Genomic DNA, 19,892 nt, shown 5'->3' on the forward strand with positions numbered 1-19,892 from the left:
TCGGTTTCTGTTTGTGCTCTGCCAATAGAAATCCAGCGGGCACGTTCTGTTTGAACGTTTACACATCTGCTAAAACTCTTCTATGCTGCCTGCCCAACCTTAGGCAAGTAAGAAAACACATTTCTGTAATATTTATTTATTTTATTTATTTATTGCATTTATATACTGACCCATAGCTGAAGCTCTCTGGGCAGTTAATAGATAGTCGATGATTTTTTTAATCAAAAGCAATATACAAATATTAAATAAATAAATTTAAACCATAGTAAAATTAGATCATGCAAATTTTAGGCAAATATGTGTCTTTCTTCCACTACCCTCAGCAGGAGAAGGAGATTTGGGGAAACCAGAGGAAGGGGACTACAATACACAGTTCCTGCCCCCCCACCTCAGATGTTATTGCCCCATTGGGCTGAACCAGTGTGGGGGTTGCATCTTCCTCCCTCCCCCCCCAGTCATTCCTTTTATTTCTGAAGTTCAGGCTATGAGTGCCATTTCTTATGGAGCTTAAAGAGCAGCAGCCATGCACAGGAGAATCCGTGAGGTTCACAGGCATGCAAAAAGATCTTTAGAGAACCCTTCAAACAGCCCATTGGGAAATGAGTGTGCTCAGTGGACACAGAATGTTGACTGACTATCACAGGGTGATTGGGAATAGAATGGAGTATTATGGAAGAGGGCATGACTGGCTGGCCGAACAGGAGAGTTCCACCCTGCAACATTTTGTTGCAGGTCCCACTTCTTGTTGTTGAAATTCTCTTTTGAAATGGAAATGGATTGCCTTCAAGTTGATCCTGAATTACAGCGACCCTATGAATAGGGTTTTCATGGTAAGTGGTATTCAGAGCGGGGTTACCATTGCCTCCCTCTGAGGCTAGTCCTCCCCAGCTGGCTAGGGCCTGGTCAGCTTGCCACAGGTGCACAAGCCAGCCCCTTCCTTGTCCGCAACTATCAGCTGGGGGGCAACCGGGCTCCTTGGGACGCTGCAGCTTGCCCATGGCTGCACAGGTGGCAGGGCACGTAACCCCCACTCACTGTGGGGGTGATCTTGAGCTGGCCCTTGACACCCAGGAGACATGAGTGGGGATTGGAACTCATAGACTCTGGAGTGGACTCCTAGCCAGGCTCTCCTCCCCACTGTCATATATCTAAAACACACAAAGAACACAAAATATTAGGACAACCCGAGTCCCACTTGTTTTCCAGATCTGCCTAGAAGCCATGGAATTCTGCCATTGAACCTCGTACAGAGTTGTGTCGGCGGTCTGCTGATACAGGCAGCCTCCCAGTGCAATTTAGTTGGCTTCAGTAGCAGTCAGCGTATATCGCCTTGACATGAGCCACTTCTGGAGCTCCTCATGAGGGAGAAGATAACCTCTTCCAATCGGAATATGGACTTCATTTTATTTTTTAATAAACCCTCATTCAAGCTTCCTCCCTCCCTCCCTTCCTCCAAGAAACTTAGTCAGATTGCTGAGTCAAGGCAATATATTCAGTGCATCTCGCTCAGGAAAGAAAAATGATTACCCGGCTCTGGATAATGAGTGAAGGTTTATGGCTGCTGCCTGCAGTCTGTGTCACTTACTGACCTCACTTTGCTGCAGAAAATCATGTGGAGGATTTTTTTTTATATGCACAGGATGGCAGCTGCGGGGACAGCAATTGGGGGGGTGGAAGGAAAATCACAGTCAGCAAGTCTGGAGTCCAAGTTCTTTTTTAAAGGGGGGGGGGCACCTTCTCAAACATATTTCTTAGGATGACTTCAGGGTCAAGAATGTAAATTTAGATTCTCCAAGTCCAAGGTACAGCTTTTGTTTGTTTTTAAAAAATAATGTTCCCTTTGTGGATTCTCATGTATTTCAGGGGTTTGGCGAAAGATCAGGCCAGAGTGCAAAGCATTAAACTTGGCCAACGGAGGCTTCAAATGTCTGCTTTCAAACCCATCAGCAGGGCTCAAAGTTTAGATGGTTGTTGTTTTTTTAAGTGTCCCACAAAAATAAAAATGAGGGAGGGATCAAAAATATCAATTTAAATAGTTCAGGTTTGTGCCCAATTTTGTTTATGACATTGTCAGGACATCCATGACCTGCTGCACAATTTTAATAGAACTGGTGAAGAATTTGGCCTGGGCCCTGCTGCTGGATCAGACCAAAGGCCCATCTAGTCCTGGGAAGGGCCGTCGCTCCGTGGCAGAGCACCTGATTGGCATGCAGAAGGTCCCAGGTTCGATCCCCAGCAGTATCTCCAGGTAGGGCTGAGTAAAGGTCTCTGCCTGAGACCCTGGGAGAGCCACTGCCGGTCAGTGTACATAACATTTATTTATTTTTTATTTTATTAGATTTTTAAACCGCCCTATAGCTTTCTAGCTCTCAGGGCGGTGTACAAAAGGTAAAAACAGATTAAAATACAGTAAACATGATAACAATACACTGTAAAATATAGAAACAAAATCAAGACAAAGACAAATTAAAATAAAATTAAATTTAAAATGCCTGGGCAAAGAGGTAGGTCTTTACCTGGCGCCGAAAAGATAATAAAGAAGGCGCCAGGCGTATCTCATCAGGGAGGGCGTTCCATAACTCGGGGGCCACCACTGAGAAGGCCCTAGCTCTGGTTATTACTCTCCGGGCCTCCATATGCGTTGGAACCCGGAGAGGGGCCTTCGATGTCAAACGTAGTGAACGGGCAGGTATATAGCGGGAGAGGCGTTCCACCAGGTATTGCGGTCCAATGCTGTTAAGGGCTTTATAGGTAAGAACCAACACTTTGAATCTGGCCCAGAAACATATTGGTAGCCAGTGCAGCTGGGCCAGGACAGGGGTTATATGATCATATTTTTTAATCCCAGTAAGAACTCTGGCCGCAGCATTCTGCACCAGCTGAAGTTTCCGAACCGTCTTCAGAGGTAACCCTACGTAGAGTGCATTACAGTAGTCCAATCTAGAGGTTACCAGAGCATGGATAACTGTGGCAAGGTTCTCCCTGTCCAGATAGGGTCGTAGTTGGGCTACCAGCCGAAGCTGGTAGAACGCGTTCCGTGCCACAGAGGCTACCTGAGCCTCCAGAGACAGGAGCGGATCTAATAAGACCCCCAGACTACGGACCTGCTCCTTTAGGGGGAGTGTAACCCCATCTAGGGCAGGTCGGACATCAGCCATCTGGGCAGAGAGCTCCCCCACCAACAGCATCTCAGTCTTGTCAGGATTGAGTCTCAGTTTATTAGCTCTCATCCAGTCCATTATCGCGGCCAGGCAGTGATTTAGTACATCAACAGCCTCACCTGAAGAAGATGAAAAGGAGAAGTAGAGCTGCGTATCATCAGCATATTGCTGGAAACGCACTCCAAATCTCCTAATGACCTCGCCCAGCGGCTTCATATAGATATTAAAAAGCATGGGGGACAGAACCGAACCCTGCGGGACCCCATATCGGAGTACCCAGGGATTTGAGTAATGCTCCCCAAGCACCAGCTTCTGGAGACGATTCTCGAGGTAGGAGCACAGCCACTGCCAGGCAGTGCCTCCAACTCCCAAATCCGCAAGCCGCCCCAGAAGGATACCATGGTCGATGGTATCAAAAGCCGCTGAGAGATCTAGGAGAACCAACAGAGTTACACTCCCTCTGTCTTTCTCCCGACAGAGGTCATCATACAGGGCGACCAAGCCTGTTTCTGTACCAAATCCCGGCCGAAAGCCCGATTGAAATGGATCCAGATAATCAGTTTCATCCAAGAGAGCCTGGAGCTGGCGAGCGACCACACGCTCTAAAACCTTGCCCAGGAATGGAACATTTGCTACCGGTCTATAGTTGTCAAGATTTTCAGGGTCCGAGGAGGGTTTCTTTAGGAGGGGTCTCACCACCGCCTGTTTCAGACTAAGTGGTACCACTCCCTCTCGTAGAGAGGCATTAATCACCTCCTTGGCCCATCCTGCTGTTCCATTCCTGCCAGCTTTTATTAGCCACGAGGGGCCTGATTCAGTATAAGGCACCTTCCCATGTCCCTGTTGTAGCATCCTGAGGCCAAGGCCAACCACATTTATTTATTGATTCCATTTATATCCCACCTTTCTTTTCATCATAGCAACCCAAGGCGGCTTACATGTGGTTCCCAGGCAGTCTCCCATCCAAGCGCTGACCAGACCTGACCCTGCTTAGCTTCAGCAGGGAGCTGGCCTCATGTGCCTTCAAACCATAGCCTGCAAGCAGAACCAGAGTGCAGCCTCACTTGTGATTCCCAGCAACTGGTAATTGGTTATTCCATTTTATAAACAAAAACAAAAACCTCAGCATTCTAGCCCTCATGACTGTAGAGAAAATGTAGAAATGCAGGAGACTGATGGAGGGAGGGAGGAAGTGATGGGGGCGGTGTGGGGCTTCAGCTGCTGCACAAGTTCCTGTTGTTCTCCCACAGTTACTATCCCCAGTCTCTACAGCCCACAAATCCATAATATCCACGCATTGGAGAATGTAAAAAAAATCCTGGCTGAATTCAGAATGAGGTCTACTCTTCTTGGCCAATCTGGTGCCTTCTGAATGTTTTAGGCTCCCACTCCCATCAGCTCCACCATCCTGGGGTGAATAGCAGCACCGCCACGTCGGCTGGGGCTGATGGGAGTTGTAGTCCCAAACACCTGGAGGGCCCCCCAGGATGGGAAAGGCTGATCTGGGCCTGTAGTCTATCTCCAGCTGTAAAAAAAAAAGGGGGGGGGAACCAAGATGCTAGAAAAAATGCTAATGAGAAGTTCAAATGAGCAGACCGCTTACAACAATATAAACGCCTCCATACTCTCGTTAGCCTGCACTCCCCTGATGAAGGCCTAAAAACCAATAGGCTGAAACGCATTGGGTTTGAATACACAATCAATTCCTATTTTTTCTAGTATCTTGGTTTTTACCCCCCCCTTTTTTTTTCCCCTGGCTTGGATGGTAGCCTCTCCTCGTTGCTGTTATCTCCAGCTGTAGCCAGATAGATGCCCCTGGAAGGTTCACATACCGGGCATGTTGGAAACAGCGGCCTTCTCCTGCTTGTCCCACTGCCTGATTATCAAGGCACACGACCAGCCCATGAAAATGGGCCTGGCCTTGCTGGGCTGCGGCAGAGTGGTTGCTTCCCCTTCCTCCCAGCTTTAAGCATTTTTTCTCCTTCTAACAGTGGAGGCTGGTGGCTCTGATGTCAGTGGGGCAGTGGAATCCATGCCAGGTTTTAGTCCAAACTTTAAAGGAGCTGTCCAAGGTGCTTTCAGCACCTTTGCTATGACTGACTTCAGTTCCCTGATGACTGTACAGTTAGAGACAGCCTGCAGAAATGTGTTTTTTGAGAGGAAATGTGTTCAAAAACACATATTTTAGTACATTTGTCCCTTTTTTAAAAGAAATGTGCAGGTTAATTTAGAAATGGGACAGAATGGGCTTATGAGTGAACCGGGACAACAGGCTGGAAACAAGCTGACCTTCCCTTCCCTCCTCTCTGTTTGGGGAGCCTCTTAAGCAGTGCTGTTTATTATATTGCCAACATGTGTTGGCTGAGGGGTGTGTGTGTGCGAAATCTCATGCTACAGGCTCATCTTGATGGGGTGCAATGAACCGAAATGACATTTGCCAAGTGCCAATCCTATTGCAAGTTATGCAGCTGAATTTTCTGTCCATATGCCAGACGGTCGACTCCACGGTTAATTCATTTAATGTAATCATCTGCAGCCAGGCATTAGTTTTAATCAGATGCAACCCCCCCAAGCCCCCCTTAATAGGAGCCAAGGAGGGTGGCTCATCATGTCCCCCTTTGCAATTACATGCGTCGGATCGTGAAAAGCTGCTGTGTCTCGTCAGGGCCGATTAAGATGTACAAATGAGGAAAGTGTCCGTTTTTAATTTCATTAGAATTAACATGTAATCATCAGTGAGAATCAGAGGGATTAAAAAAAACCCAACTCTCTCTCTCTCTCTCTCTCTCTCTCTCTCTCATATCTCTGGAATAATATTGGCTCCAGTGTTTCTGACCCCTGTTAAAGTCCAGAGGGGGTTGGTGGTTGTCGTTAGGGAGCATATCCCAGTGTTTTAATGGGAAAAAGAAACTCTGGGAGCAGGCAGCCCTCTGAAGGCATTGTCACAGGGTGGTCTAGAGGGCTGGGCCCCTGGTCTTGGGTGCCAGCACCCCAGATCTCTGGCCCCTCCTCCCAGTTTTATGTTCCACTTTTTTATATATAAAACACTTTGCTTATAGGTCTGCAAAGTGCACTGGCAGTGGGACCCCACCCACCCCACCTTAATTTTCTGAGAGGCCTAAATTTGTATCTACACATGTAATTGAGCATATGCAAATGTGTGTGATGGGCCTATGCCCTTTTAAGGGGAAGGGCTGTGGCTCAGTGGCAGAGCATCCCCCTTGCATGCAGAAGGTCCCGGGTTCAATCCCCGGCATCTCCAGCTAGAGCTCTAAAAGATTCCCTTCCTGAAATCCTGGAGAGTGGCTGCCAGTCCGTGTAGACAATACTGGGCTAGATGAACCAAATGCTCTGACTCATACAAGGCAGCTTCCTATGTAAGTCCCAAGCACTGCACTCCCCTGAGTTCCCCCTTCGCTACGCTACTGCCTTGAGATAGCTGGAGTTGCCAAGGGCTAAATCTGGGACCTTCAGTACTGCAAGGCATGCGCTACACCCACTGAGCAATGGATCCTTTCCCCCTCTCCCTTCTCTGCTCCGGCTGCTTATTGTGCAGGTTCCTGGGCTGAAGATTATTATTATTATTAAATTTATTTATACCCCGCCTTTTGGCCAAAGGCCCTCAAGGCGGCTTACAAAGAAAAATAAACACAAGCATAAGAATACATCAATGAAAGCAATACAATTTACAAAAATTAAACTAAATAACAAATAACATTATTACAAAAAACAAACAAAAAGATCATGGTTACTATGTTCCTCCCCTAGTACTGCTGCTGCCGTGCTACCGAGCACATGGGAAAAGGCCACAGCTCAACACAAGAGCGCCTGCTTTGCATGCAGGAGGCCCCAAGTTCAATCTCAGTATCTCCAGGTGGGGCTGGGAGAGACTCCTGCCTAAAACCCCAAAGAGACGCTGCCAGTCAGTGTAGACAGTACTGAGCTAGATGGACCAAGGGCTTGGCTTGGTAAAAATCAGCTTCCTATGTTCCTATGTTCTTCCTAAGCACCCAGGGGTGCCCCTGAAGTCCTCCTCTGTCTGAAGAATACCTCTGAAGCTCCCTTTGGTATTGCATTGGAGCAGAAATGACGTATAGGCACTGATTTCACAGTAGCTGTTTTAGCAGGAAGGCAGAGAAACCTGCCAAACTTTGAACACACCTGTCCTGGGAGTTTAAACCAGGTTGAAGACCTTCTATGTAGGAACATGGAAAGCTGCCTTGTACCTTCTGAATGTGCTCTACCACTGAGTTACGGCCCTTCCCCAAATGTTGTTATGTACTGCCCTTTATATAATGCTTTGAGAGAGCAGTATTTAGGACAGATTATAGGGAGAAAGGGGGTGAGGTGTGACCATGAGTCTATAATTTACTTACCGACTGGACATTTTCTTCATGGCAGTACAGTAGGGCCCCACTCATACAGTGGGTTACGTTCTGGACCCCCGCTGTAAAGCGAAAACCGCTGAAAAGCGGAACCCATTGACTAACATCGACCAAAATGGCGCCCAACGGCAAAAAAACCTGTAAAAGCGGAACAAGTGCGATAAGAGCGGGGCCTTTCTGCAATTGACAGCCACTGCATTAGCGGAATGCTGTAAAGCGAAGCGCTGTAAAGCGGGGCCCTACTGTAACCGATGAGAGAGGAAAATTCTTAAAAGACAATGCTGCGTTTTGCCAGGGAGATTCAGAATTTTTTTACTCTGTTTTTACCAGCTTTTATGCAGATTTGCATTTTTCATTTTAGTCATTTTAATATTTGTTAAGTGTTAATAATCTTTCCCTTTTTAAGGGGCAAGGTGTGATCTGAATTGCCTGAGAAATTCATGAATTCAGTTTATTTGTGGCCAAATTAATTTCTATTTCTGCTTCCTTGTCATATATTTATAATGTCAAACTTTGTTTTATAATGGTCTACAGATTAGAAACAAATAAATGCATCTGAATCTGATTTTACACCAGGGGTGATGATAAGGTCATCCCCTTGGCGTGCTGTTTTCCAATTTGCTGCATGCCAAATTAAAAAGCTGTTCTCAGAGAGAAACCCACCAATAAGCTAAGAGCAGAGGAAAGTAGGTTATGTGAGTGAGCATGCCTGGCCCTTGTCCTGATCCTGCAAGTGCCCAGATCTATGGGGATGCTCACGACCATGAAGACGTGTTGGCCACAGCAAGGGGGAGGTCAGTAGTCCCAAAGTTCCGGCAAGGCAAGATCAGCACCTTGGAAAGGGGACCCAGGTGTGAGTTTCTGCACCACATTTGGTGATCCTGCCACTGAGTGAGCCTGACTGTCTCCTTGCCCCTTTGAATGACACATTCCTAGTATTATATAGTAATCCCTCAGTTAGCAAAGCACATGCGTTCCTGGAGATTACTTCTTTCACAGAAACTTTGGTATCAGAGGTAGGAATCACATAGAAAGAACCGGGATAATTTCCTCCACCACACAAAAGAAGAGCAGGTCAACATATCGCAGCAAACTTTTTATTTGAAGCTAACAAGACACATGTCTGAAATGAAACAACCAGGTCAGGTCAGCCGTGCATGCAGACCACTTGAAGGCTTCTTCCAAAATGCATCCAGGGATGCCTGCCTGGCCTTTGTTCTTTAAACGTGTAGCATCTTGCTCCAACAGTCTCAAGCTTTGAGCACAGTTCTCCTCTCCGTACACTCGAGCAGGCAGGCAAGGGGCAGCCACCACCAACCACCCTGTGCTTGGGGTTTCTCTCTCTCTCTCTGCCACCCTCTCCTACACTCGAGCAGATGCGTCTGCAGTAAACAGTGCCAATCAATCCATCAATCATTTATTACAGTCAAAGACCAGCACTATAAAATATTTGAACTATAAAAACATATCAACATTATACAGAGAAAGAAAGAAACAGCTGCAACATAATATGACTCTAATGGTGTTGAATAAATACCCCAGTGGGCCAAAAGCCCCTAAAATATTAGCTGTTATTATTATTATTATTATTATTACTATTTTTTCATCCTCACTCTCCGACAGGTAACAGCTGATGCACAAAATCTTGTCACATTATATGTGACCTGCGGGTTCCAATCTGAGAGTAAATATTCTAAATAAAATGCATCAGACCTCCCTGGGATTTTTTGAAGAATCGGGGTGATAAGTTCAAGTTGGGAGTCCTGATAAGAGGGATAATACAACAGCACATGAGCAACAGTTTCCACGCCTCCCGTGCCACAGGGGCATAAGTGCTCTTGAACTGGAACCTTGTTAGATCTGCCTTCTAAAAGCACAGAAGGTAAACATTGGGCCTAGTGAGTGGGAAAGCTTTTCCATACTGTGCCACCTGGCAAGGAGCGGTTCTAGCCACGAAAGAGAGAGCTGTTTGCAGCAGCCAGAGTCCAGTAGACAAGGAGCCACATTCTGACTATGTCGGAGTGTGCGGCCCCCCTCCATGCCCCCCGCACCTAAAAAGACTTCGTTAAAAGGAGCGTCTTTCCTGGAGGATTTGTTAACTCTGAGGTGGCTTGCCTGAGCGAGTCGGAACTTTGAAATTCAACTGAAATGTTGCTTTCAGCAAAACTGGAGGAGATGGAGCCTTCTTCCCTCCCTCCCTCTTGCATGCACATGCTCTGGGTGCACGCCATACATTCAAAGCACATTGTCCCCCCACAAAGAATCCTGGGAACTGTACTGTTAAGGGTACTGGGGATTGTCGTTTGCTGAGGGGCAAACTATAGTTCCCAGGATTCTTTGTGGGGGAATAACCATAGTGCTGTCCACTGTGGGATTTGCCCCTGCTTGATTTACATGCAACGAGTTGCAAACTTTCTGCAATTTCCTTTGGGGGTTCTCTATCTTTTGGATTCAAAGAAAGAGGAAGTGGAGGCTTGTGCCCTTTGGGGTTAGTGGGGCAGAAGGCAGGGAGGCCCGCAGTAGGTGAAGCCAGAGCCAATGAGCGGCGCAGCCAGCCAGTTCCACTTTTGAATTGTACAAGGGGCTAGACCATGTCTAAGGAGGGGGAGCAAGTTGACGGCAGGGCCACCCCCTAGATGGGTTGCAAGTAAGAAGTCAGGCAGGCGGGGGTGGCTGCAGGCAAATGATCTTGGTGGGGCAGTGCTCCACTTGCCCTAATGGACCAACCTTCACTGGGAAGAGGGCCCATTGGGAATTCAGACTTCTTGGACCATGTAAGAACAAGCAGCATTGCCAGCTGGCAACTCTGTCTGGGCCCCAGCCTGGCAGCCATCGTTGCAAGAAACAAGACAAGGTGTGGATGGGCTTTTGCTCTGCTGCGCCCCCCCCCCCCCCAATTTAAACAGCCTACTGCGGCTTCATGAATTATGCATCTCCCTCTGCTGGCCGCCGCTGCAGCTTCGCTTCTCTTCTTTGCTAATAAATATTAAGGCTCTGAAGAACCAGGAGGGTTTAGTAAGTGGTAATGTTTAGCCTTTCTGTGCCATTGCTCAGCTGTTGGTCCTTGTTCGCTTCCAGCAGGGCTGTGGAGTCGGTACGCCAAACCTTCGACTCCGACTCTATTTTTCTACTGTCCGACTCCGACTCCTTCATAAATGGCAAATATATATTAACTAGTAATAACAAATTTACTGTAGTAAAATGGTAGCACAAGGCATTTCATCACCACCACGTGAATCATCAGGCTAGATTGATAGAATATAAAATATATTTATTTGATTAAAATTTCTGAACAAGAAAACTTTCCTAAATTCCTATGAAAGTTTTTATTTTGAAGCCGGAGTCGGTACATTTCTACCAACTCAGACTCCAACCCCACCCAAAATTGCTTCTGACTCTGACTCCACGACTCCGACTCCACAGCCCTGGCTTCCAGGATGAAATTTAAATACAAAGCTAAGGAAAGGGGAAGAGTTCCCCCACCCCTTGTGTAGAATCTCAGGTTGCTCTTGGGTCTACATCTGTAGCAAAAAAACACATTTTTTTAAAAAAAGGAACCCTGCTGGATCAGAGCAAAGGTACATCAACACCAGAGGCAGCCACTGTAGTGCCCTACAGATGTTTTGGACTACAACACTCAGCAGTTTCAGCCAGCCTGGCCAATGATCAGGGATGATGGGAGTTGTAGTGCAAAACAAATAAGTAAGGGACTATATCACCGCCCCCCATTCATCAGGCCACCCGATGAAGCTGATTGTGGGTAAAGATTAGGAGGACAGACCCACTTCCTCACACAACACTGTATTGTTGTGAGTTTGGGGGTTGAGATGGATAATTTCCCTTCCAGCCTCTGATTTGGAATCCTGTGCCTTGGGGTGAGAAACTCGCTCTGCTGGTCAGATGAGTTTCTTTTGTTAAGCTAATAGAGTGGTCAGGTGGGTTGATAGGTCTATGAGGTGCCCAGCAACTGGTGAATGGGCCAGGAAGACCCGTTTGTCATTGAAACTCTTCAGGAGAGCCTCCCCCCCTCTCCTGGGGTCTAGGAGAGGCTTGTGTGTTGAGTTGTGTCTAGAGAAAGGCTGGGAACTGGAGGCAGGCAGAGAGACTGGCTGGCTGTCTGCACCATGTTTGCACCGTGGCTTTAGGATGCCTCCTGTAACCCTGAAGGAAAAGCTGGATATTGGACTGCTGATGCCTTGAACCCCTCCATCCTAAGCTCAGGTTGGAATGTGTGTAAATAAATAAACCATATTTCATAAAGACACCACAGTCTCCGGTAACCTTCTTCCCAAGGAAACCAAACCCAGGGCTAGTGCAGGGACCCCAGGAAATCTCACCACTCGGAGATTGGGGTGGTGCGCAACAATATGATGGCCCATTTGTCTAGACAGTTTTTTTTAAAAAAGTTTAGACAAACTCCTGGAACATAGGTGTATATCAGCAGCTGCATAGAGCCTCCCTCTTCAGTGGCAGTATACCTCTGGATACAGATAATAGGGGGTGGAACTACCTTGATGATGCGCTTGTACATGTCACCTGGCTTGCCACTGCTGGAGACAGAACCCTTTGTATTATCCAGCAAGGCAATTCTTTTGCTCTTGTTCTTTTAAGACTGCATCAGTTCATGTTGTGATCATCAGAGCTCAACTAAAGGGTGAGTCAACTGTGGCTGCTAAAGCAACTTGACATTGGTTCGGTTGATTAAAAAGATTGTTCTCGTTTGCATCCCAAGGTGCAATTGTAACATTTTCTTCAGCGTTCTGCTGAACTGTTTACCTTAATTACTCCAAAGGGAAATTGGTAACGGCAAGTCATTCAACAGTAACAGCTTCCTAGACTGCAGGGCAATATTTCCCACCTATCGGTACTTAATGAAGAGGTGTGAGCACTTTGCAGATTCCCAGGGTGGAATAAACTATGTGCACCTCTGCTCTCTGCTGGATAGCACTGGATGTGTGCACCTCTGCACAAAGTAGGTGGTGATGGTGCGCAAGAATCCTTTAGTTTGTCCCAAATGCGTAAGTGGCCTAGGTGAAGCTGGGCCAAAAATCCACCACCACCATTTTTGGAGGACCACTCATCTGTTGCGAAAGAGTAGCTGAGGCTGCGTACGCATCACACCAGGACATTTTCCCCTCCTCTCAAAAATCCTGGGAAGGAACTGTAATTTATCCCTCATAGAACTACAATTCCCTTAAACTATAGTTTCCAGGATTCTTTGGAGGGAGGGGAAATGAGCTTTACATGTAGAATGTGTGTGCACAGCCTGTGTGATTTAAAGATACTGGGGGAGTGAATCTTCCTAATTTGGGGTTGGGTCTTTGTGTATCTTGGTTAGCTTTATGAGTTGGCCAAAGATCCCCCTTGCAGTTGTTTGTAGCATTGGCAAGGCTCTTCTTCACTGCTTTTCCTAGAATAGCCATCCCAGGAAATATGGCCAGGCTAGGAGGCTGCAGGAAGCCTTTGTGGCCTTTACAGACAAGCCCATCTCTTTCCCCCCACTTTAAGTGCAGAAAGGAAAGGGAGGAAGCAGAACTCTGCAGCCACCTAAGGAAGTTAATCGAGGTAAGCCAAATCCCCATCTCAAAAATTTCATCACGATTCACCCCACGCAATCTTCAGCAGTGTTTTATTTTCACACACACACACCACAAATTGCTGAAGAAAACTGGACCAAAATGTTCTGTCGGCTGAGAGCACTTTGGAAAGTGCAAACCTCTCTTTCCAGTGCTTGTGAAAGGCTTGACAATGCTCAGCTTCTTCACCAGAGCCTCTGACGCTTCCCACTTGCCCTGCTCTCTCCACGACACCAGGAGGCTTACCTGTGACAGGGGAAGGGCGTGGCTGTGGCCAGCACTCTGGGTCCCTGGAGGAGCATCCTTTCCTGCCGGGGAGGGGGCCGGGACTACAAGTCCCAGCATTCCTGGAAGATGAGGACAATCCACTAGGAATTTGGAACGCCTGTCACTAGCTCCAGGGCCCTTGTCTCATCCTTCCATGCCAGGTGCACCAAAGTCACTGCCCTGTGGGAGAGGCAGCGGATGCAGGTCCTCAAAGTTCAAGTCGCGCTGGCTGAGCTGCAGGTGGCAAGCAGGGCCTTGTTCAGCTCAAACTTACTTGCAAGGAATCAAACAGGGAGTGAATTTTTAAAAGTTTAAATCTCATGCTTAACAGACATGCTAAAACACATGAACCTGGACAATAAAAACAATATAGGGATGCATGGCAGGTGGTGTGTGCATGTGCGTAGCAATGAACATATGTCTGTCAACCTGGTGGGAGGTTTCTTCCGCATTGCAAGAAAACAGGTGTTTCTTTCTTGTCCAGATCTTGAAGTTAAAAGCAAGTAGCAGTGCAATCCTATAGGTGTCTATTCAGAGGTAAGCCCCACTGAGTTCAATGGGCTTCCTTCCAGGTGATTGCAGACTAAGAGGATTTTGCCAATAAATTTGGTCTGGGTAAAGCTAGCACACACATTTGTGGCTGAGCCAAGGCAATCTCAGCCAGGGGTTAAGGGCAATATCTCAGTGGTGAGCACGTCCTTTGCATGCAGGAGGTCTCACGTCCAGTCTCTGCCATCTCCAGGTAGGGTTGGAGAGTTGCTGCCAGTGAGTGTAGACCATGGATAGTCAACATGGTGCCCTCCAGGAGTTTTGGACAATAATTCCCATTATCACTGATCATTGGCCACGCTGGCGAGGACTGATTGGAGCTGTAGTTCACATCTGGAGAATGTAATATCTGTTACCCCTGGTGTAGGCAATCCTGATTTAGATAGCCCAAAGGAGTGATTTGGTAGAAGGCAGCTGCCTGTGTTCCATGCAGAAAGTCCCAGGTTCAATCCCTGTTGCCTCTAAACCATCTCTGATATTCTGAAGCCAATCCGTGTGATTATATGCACACGTAGTTCAAAGAATATGGATTTTTTTTAAAAATGGGCCATTGTTGAGTTTGAAATGGCAGAAAACAAGGAGCGGAGCATTTGATGATAGGGCAGGCAGCAGATGGTCTCCCAAGATGTGTCTACGAATTGACATGTAGTTCATTAGTGCCTGGAAATTTGTCATGTATTGTATCCTGAAGTTATAATGAACACTAAAGAGATGCATCCATCAAACTGAGCATCTGGTGTAAAAAGAAACAAGCATAGCATCTCTTTCTACTGGCTTCAGAAACCTCTAAGTAACACTGTAGTATGATGAAACAACTCTCTGTTGTCCCAGGCTATGGTCTGAAGACACATGAGGCCAGCTCCCTGCTGAAGCGCCCTCCACATTTCTGCAGCAGGAGGCGTTCATACTGTTGTAAGCGGTCTGCTCATTTGAACTTCTCCTTAGCCTGCATTCCCCTGATGAAGGCCTGAAAATCAGCAGGCTGAAACGCGTTGGGTTTAAACATACAATAAATTCCTACTTTTCTAGCATCTTGGTTTTTGCCCCCCCCCTTTTTTCCAAATTAAAAGTTAACCATGACTGATCTGCCCAAAGGCAAATGATCAATCAATCAGTCTTCAGGTTTGCCCATCGTTAAAAACCTATAAATAAAGGGGGAGATCAGCTGTTTGAATGTTCCCAATTCTAACTCAGACTATGTACATATGCCATACATTTAAAAGACATTCAAAGCCCATTTCCCCCCTCAAAGAATCCTGGGAAATGTAGTTTGTTAAGGATGCTGGGAATTGTAGCTCTGTGAGGGATAAATGATGCCTCCCAGGATTCTTTGTTTGAAGTCGTGGTGGTGCACTTTGAATGTGTTTTAAAAGTATGGTGTGTTCTGGGCAGATCCAAAAAGGCGTTATCCTTTCCCAGAAGTTGGTTATTCCTCATTATTAGGGATGGCAGCCTGGACAACCCTAATTCTGTCCATGGGGATTGATGCTGTTTCCCTTCTCCTCGTTCTACTCCCTCCCGGGGTATATGCGTTTTGTCGCTTGTTGTGCCTGCCTACCCCTCTAATTATCACCCAGCTGTCTTCATCCGTCTCACTTTGTTAAGATCCTTGTCACAGGTAGCAAGGAAGGGAAGGTCAAAAGAAAAAATGAGGCACACGCATGATGTACTACACATTTATAAACATCAGCAAAACCCACAAGATCTTTTGTAAATAATGTCTCACCTGTCTGCAAGTTTGTCAACTGTCTCCTCCAAAACAGCTTTGCTAGCAGCGGGAGGGAGACGGAATGTAGGAAAGCCAGAATAAAGGGAAAGGCAATTTATATATGTACATGTGTGTGTTTTCTGCTTTTTTAAAATGTATGTTCTGTGCACAAAATGTCTACCAAATTGTGGGACTGTAGCCATAGATGGACTGATGGCTGAGGAGCCCAATGTGGTGGTGATGATAATGTCACTTTGTTCAGAAAGATCAGCTCAAAGCAACTTACAAAAACAAACATAAAAACAGTGTAAAAACAAGAATAAAACAATCTAAAAATGTTCTTTCTCACCTTGTTGTAGGAAGAATCTTGCTGGATCAGACTGAAGTAGAAACCACCTAGCCTATATCCTGTTTGCAGCCAGAATTTTCTAGGAAGGCCACAAACAGTCAATGAAGGCAACTGCCCTACCTCCCCAGACATATTCTGTTCAGCTATACGCTGCCTCTGAACATGGAGGTTCCATTTACCCATGGACAGACTTGTTCTCCAAAAATAGTCTAACCCTTAAAAAAAGCTGTCCAAGTTAATGCCCATCACATCTTGTCACTCTGAGTTCCATAGGTTCATCTGGCACTGTGTGAAGAAATACTTGCTTTTGTCTGTCCCCAAACTCCTGCCAATCGGTTTCATCAGATGACCCTGAGATCCAAATTTTTGAGTTTTCTCTCTCTCTCTCTGCCCACTGTCTCCACACTATGAATCACTGTTCCCTCTGCTTCCAATGTTCTGGTGTGAGTGGCATTGCTTAGGTAGCCAAAAGACATCACCCATGATGTATAAGAAGGAGTTATCAGAAGATCTGGGGGAACCCAGGGGTTTTCAGAAGTTTTTTTTTAATTAGCGGGGAAACCCCAAAAGAGCCCAGTGAGGACTGAGTGTGTTCAGTGGCCAAAGACTGCTGACACTCTTGAAGAGGGATGGTAAACCAGGAAGGAGGGAGAACGGAGTGGAGTGTACACACAGCAACATTTCGATGCAGGTTCTACTTGTCATTTTTGGGCTTCGTAAGGAAAACAGCACCACCCACCAAGAAAGGCTTTGCACATGGAATACATATACTGGGAAACGTTTTCCATGTACACGCAGAGGCAACTCTTATATTACATACAAATACGTACAAATACGTTACACACAATACAAGATATTTTTCTTTTCTTTAGAAGTGAAACTGTGCAAACCTTTGGTTATCCCTTAATTCATCCTTTGCCAACCTGGTGCCCTCCACATGTTTTGTACTACAGCTCCCATCAGCCCCAGCTAGCATCGCTCTGTTGCCTTCGCTCAAACCTAGCAGGGTCATCACCAGATGCAGGAAGAAAAATATTTCTATGGCCAGATCCAGCCTCCAAGGCAGCAGCTAGCCGTACCTGGCCCAGGTAAGACATGGCCCTGGAGAGCTCAGGTCTTCTCTATTTTAGAGGGAAAGGTGGCACAGATTACCTTTGCTTTGCCTCCTTGAAGATCCCAGGTTCGCCCTCCAGTGTAAAGCTCCATTCTGTACAATGTTGACTCCCTGTTTTGGAGGGGCCCTGGGCACGAAGGTGCCCCCTCAGTGAATGTACCTTCTCACTGCAGCAAGTCTGAGGGGCTCTGGTCAGTGGGTTCCCCGGGGAAGGGAATGTAGCTCAGTGGTACAGCACGTGCTTTGCATGCAGAAGGTCCCAGGTTCAACACCGGCGTCTCCAGGTAGGGCTGAAACCCTGGAGAGCTGCTGCCAGTCAGTGTAGACAATACTGAGCTAGATGGACCGATAGTCTAACACAATGTAGGGCAGCTTCCTACATTCCTGGGGCATGCCCTCCCTCGGCAGATGCCCAACCATGCTGACCTTTGACAATGGCCCTCCTTCTGAGTTTGACAACAAGTCAAGCAACCATAGAATCACAGAATAGTAGAGTTGGAAGGGGCCTACAAGGCCGTCGAGTCCAACCCCCTGATCAATGCAGGAATCCCGACAGATGGCTGCCCAGCTGCCTCTTGAATGCCTATAGGCTTGCACAATCTGACAGTCCTAATGAAGATATGAGCATTTCTTTCTGTGTGTGTGTGTAAAAGTCCCATATTTACAGCCACAAAGGCGCCAGTCTCTGTAACCTTGGAGCTGATAAGGAACAAGACTGTGTCCTGCTTAGCAGTCCCTGTTCTCCTCTAATCTGGAAGCTCGAGACAGAAAACGCCCACAGACGGCGGTGATATAAATTGTCCTCCCATATATTCCTTTCTCCTTGGCTTTTTGAGTTAAAATGAACACTGCGCATGGAGGCATAAGGCACGAATAGTGCAAGCTGGAGCAGAAATGGGGGAATCCCCCCAGTTCTCTTCCTCTGCGGTTCCTCTGGGTCTCCCCTCCCCTCACTCTTCCTGAATCCCACTTTAAGCTCTACACAATCACAATTGGGTGGGGATAGAGTCCAGCTGCTTGCTGGTCCTGTCCCCTCTATCATGCCATAGGTGGGCATGCTCCCTGTCAACCACATGCCAGTTCCCCTCCAATTGCATCTGGTATCCTTATAATACCCACTTTTCCCCAACCCAACACAGCAGCATCTGAAGCCAGACAGGCCATTATTGTGAATGGCATCTCTCTCTCTCTCTCTCTCTCCCTCCCCCCCCCCACTCTTCATGTGGAGGCCCACTGAGATTGCCCATTGTTCTGGCTTGAATGGCTAGGAAATTGTTCCAGCCCTTCCCTGCCAGAAATAACTTTGCCAATTTTGCAGATGGTAATTGGTCCTGTTCTTTATCAGTGCATCATATCAACTATAGCAAAATGATTGCAAAAGAAGCATGTGCCCTTTTTAAAGGTAGGGAGGGAAAATTCCGTGGAATCTTTGCAAACAACACAGGGGGACTCATTTCCCAATTGGCAGCAGGACTAAAGAACAGCTGGGCCAATCAATACAATACTCAGCCGAAGGATCTCTTGCTTTACACGTATAGGTGCCCACTGAATGGATTCCAGCTGCAACATTTAACTGGGAGTTACTTTTTGGGGCTTTGATGGAGCCTAGGCCCAGCCCTGGGACTGTTGAGCCCCAGCTTCCTCAGATAGATCAGGGAGAGGAGCCAGATGTGGATGAGGTTTTCCAGGACATTGCAGGAGGGGGTGAAGTCGACAGCCCGCCAATTCCCACAGACAATCCTCCCACCAATGCAGATCCCGCTCCACCTACAAGCGTCCCAACAGAGCCGTTGGGGGACGACCTCGCACGTGAGCCAACTTCACCCCCCAGGACTCCCCACCTGGCACTTCAAACGCTTCCCCGCCAACAGGTTCCATGCTCCCTGAAGTTGAGCTGGCACCTAGCGAGCCTGTACTGTCAGATGAGCAGGTGAAGGCTCGCCCCCCCCTCGCCCCGTGTGAGACGCCATGAGAAGCGGGTCGGCCAGAAGGTGAAACTTCGAAGGAGTCAACCTGGTTGGCCACTGTGAGAACAGGATGCTGGACTAGATGGGCCACTGGCCTGATCCAGCAGGCTCTTCTTATGTTCTTATGTTCTTAGGAGTCAGAGATTACGGGCGAAGACCTTTCCTACTTAAGGTGGCACCCCCCTGATTGGGGTGCTGAGTCAACTTGCTCCACACGCTGCAGAGCATGCCTAGGTAGCTTAGTTAGGGACAGTAGTGAGTTAGCATAGTTAGGTCTATGAAGCACACTGCTTTTGATGTAACCGTGACTCTAATAAAAGAAGAGTTAATTCCAGTTTCGTCTCCGTCTCATCTCTCGGACTCTGGGCAGGACAGGGACCTCTTGTCAGGGATAAAGTTCAAAATCTTGCCTTGTGCGAAGTCATCATACAAAAGACCGGGATCCAGTGCTAGCTGGTGGCTCCATGGCAGTGGGGCAGCAGAATCCACTCAGGGTTTTAGTCTGGATATTCAAGGAGCTGTCCAAAGTGCTTCAGCACCTTGCACAGTTCCTTGAAAGTTCAGACTAAAACCCAAAGGGGATTCCATTGCCCCACTGCCATGGTGCCACCAGCCACTGCCAGAGTTCCTTCCCCATAACACTGGGTAATCCTAACCAGGACCACAGTGGTGGGGCGCAGGGTAAAGGTTTCCAAGGGAGATTTTAGCTGAGAAATTGGGAATAACATTTTTGGAATTATCCCAAATGGTAACTCCTGTTTTAGCACACTACATACAAGCTTATCAGTAATTAGCGGCCAGAGGAATTTCACTAGG

The sequence above is a fragment of the Rhineura floridana genome, chromosome 5 (assembly GCF_030035675.1).
Source record: "Rhineura floridana isolate rRhiFlo1 chromosome 5, rRhiFlo1.hap2, whole genome shotgun sequence".
NCBI lineage: Eukaryota > Metazoa > Chordata > Lepidosauria > Squamata > Rhineuridae > Rhineura > Rhineura floridana.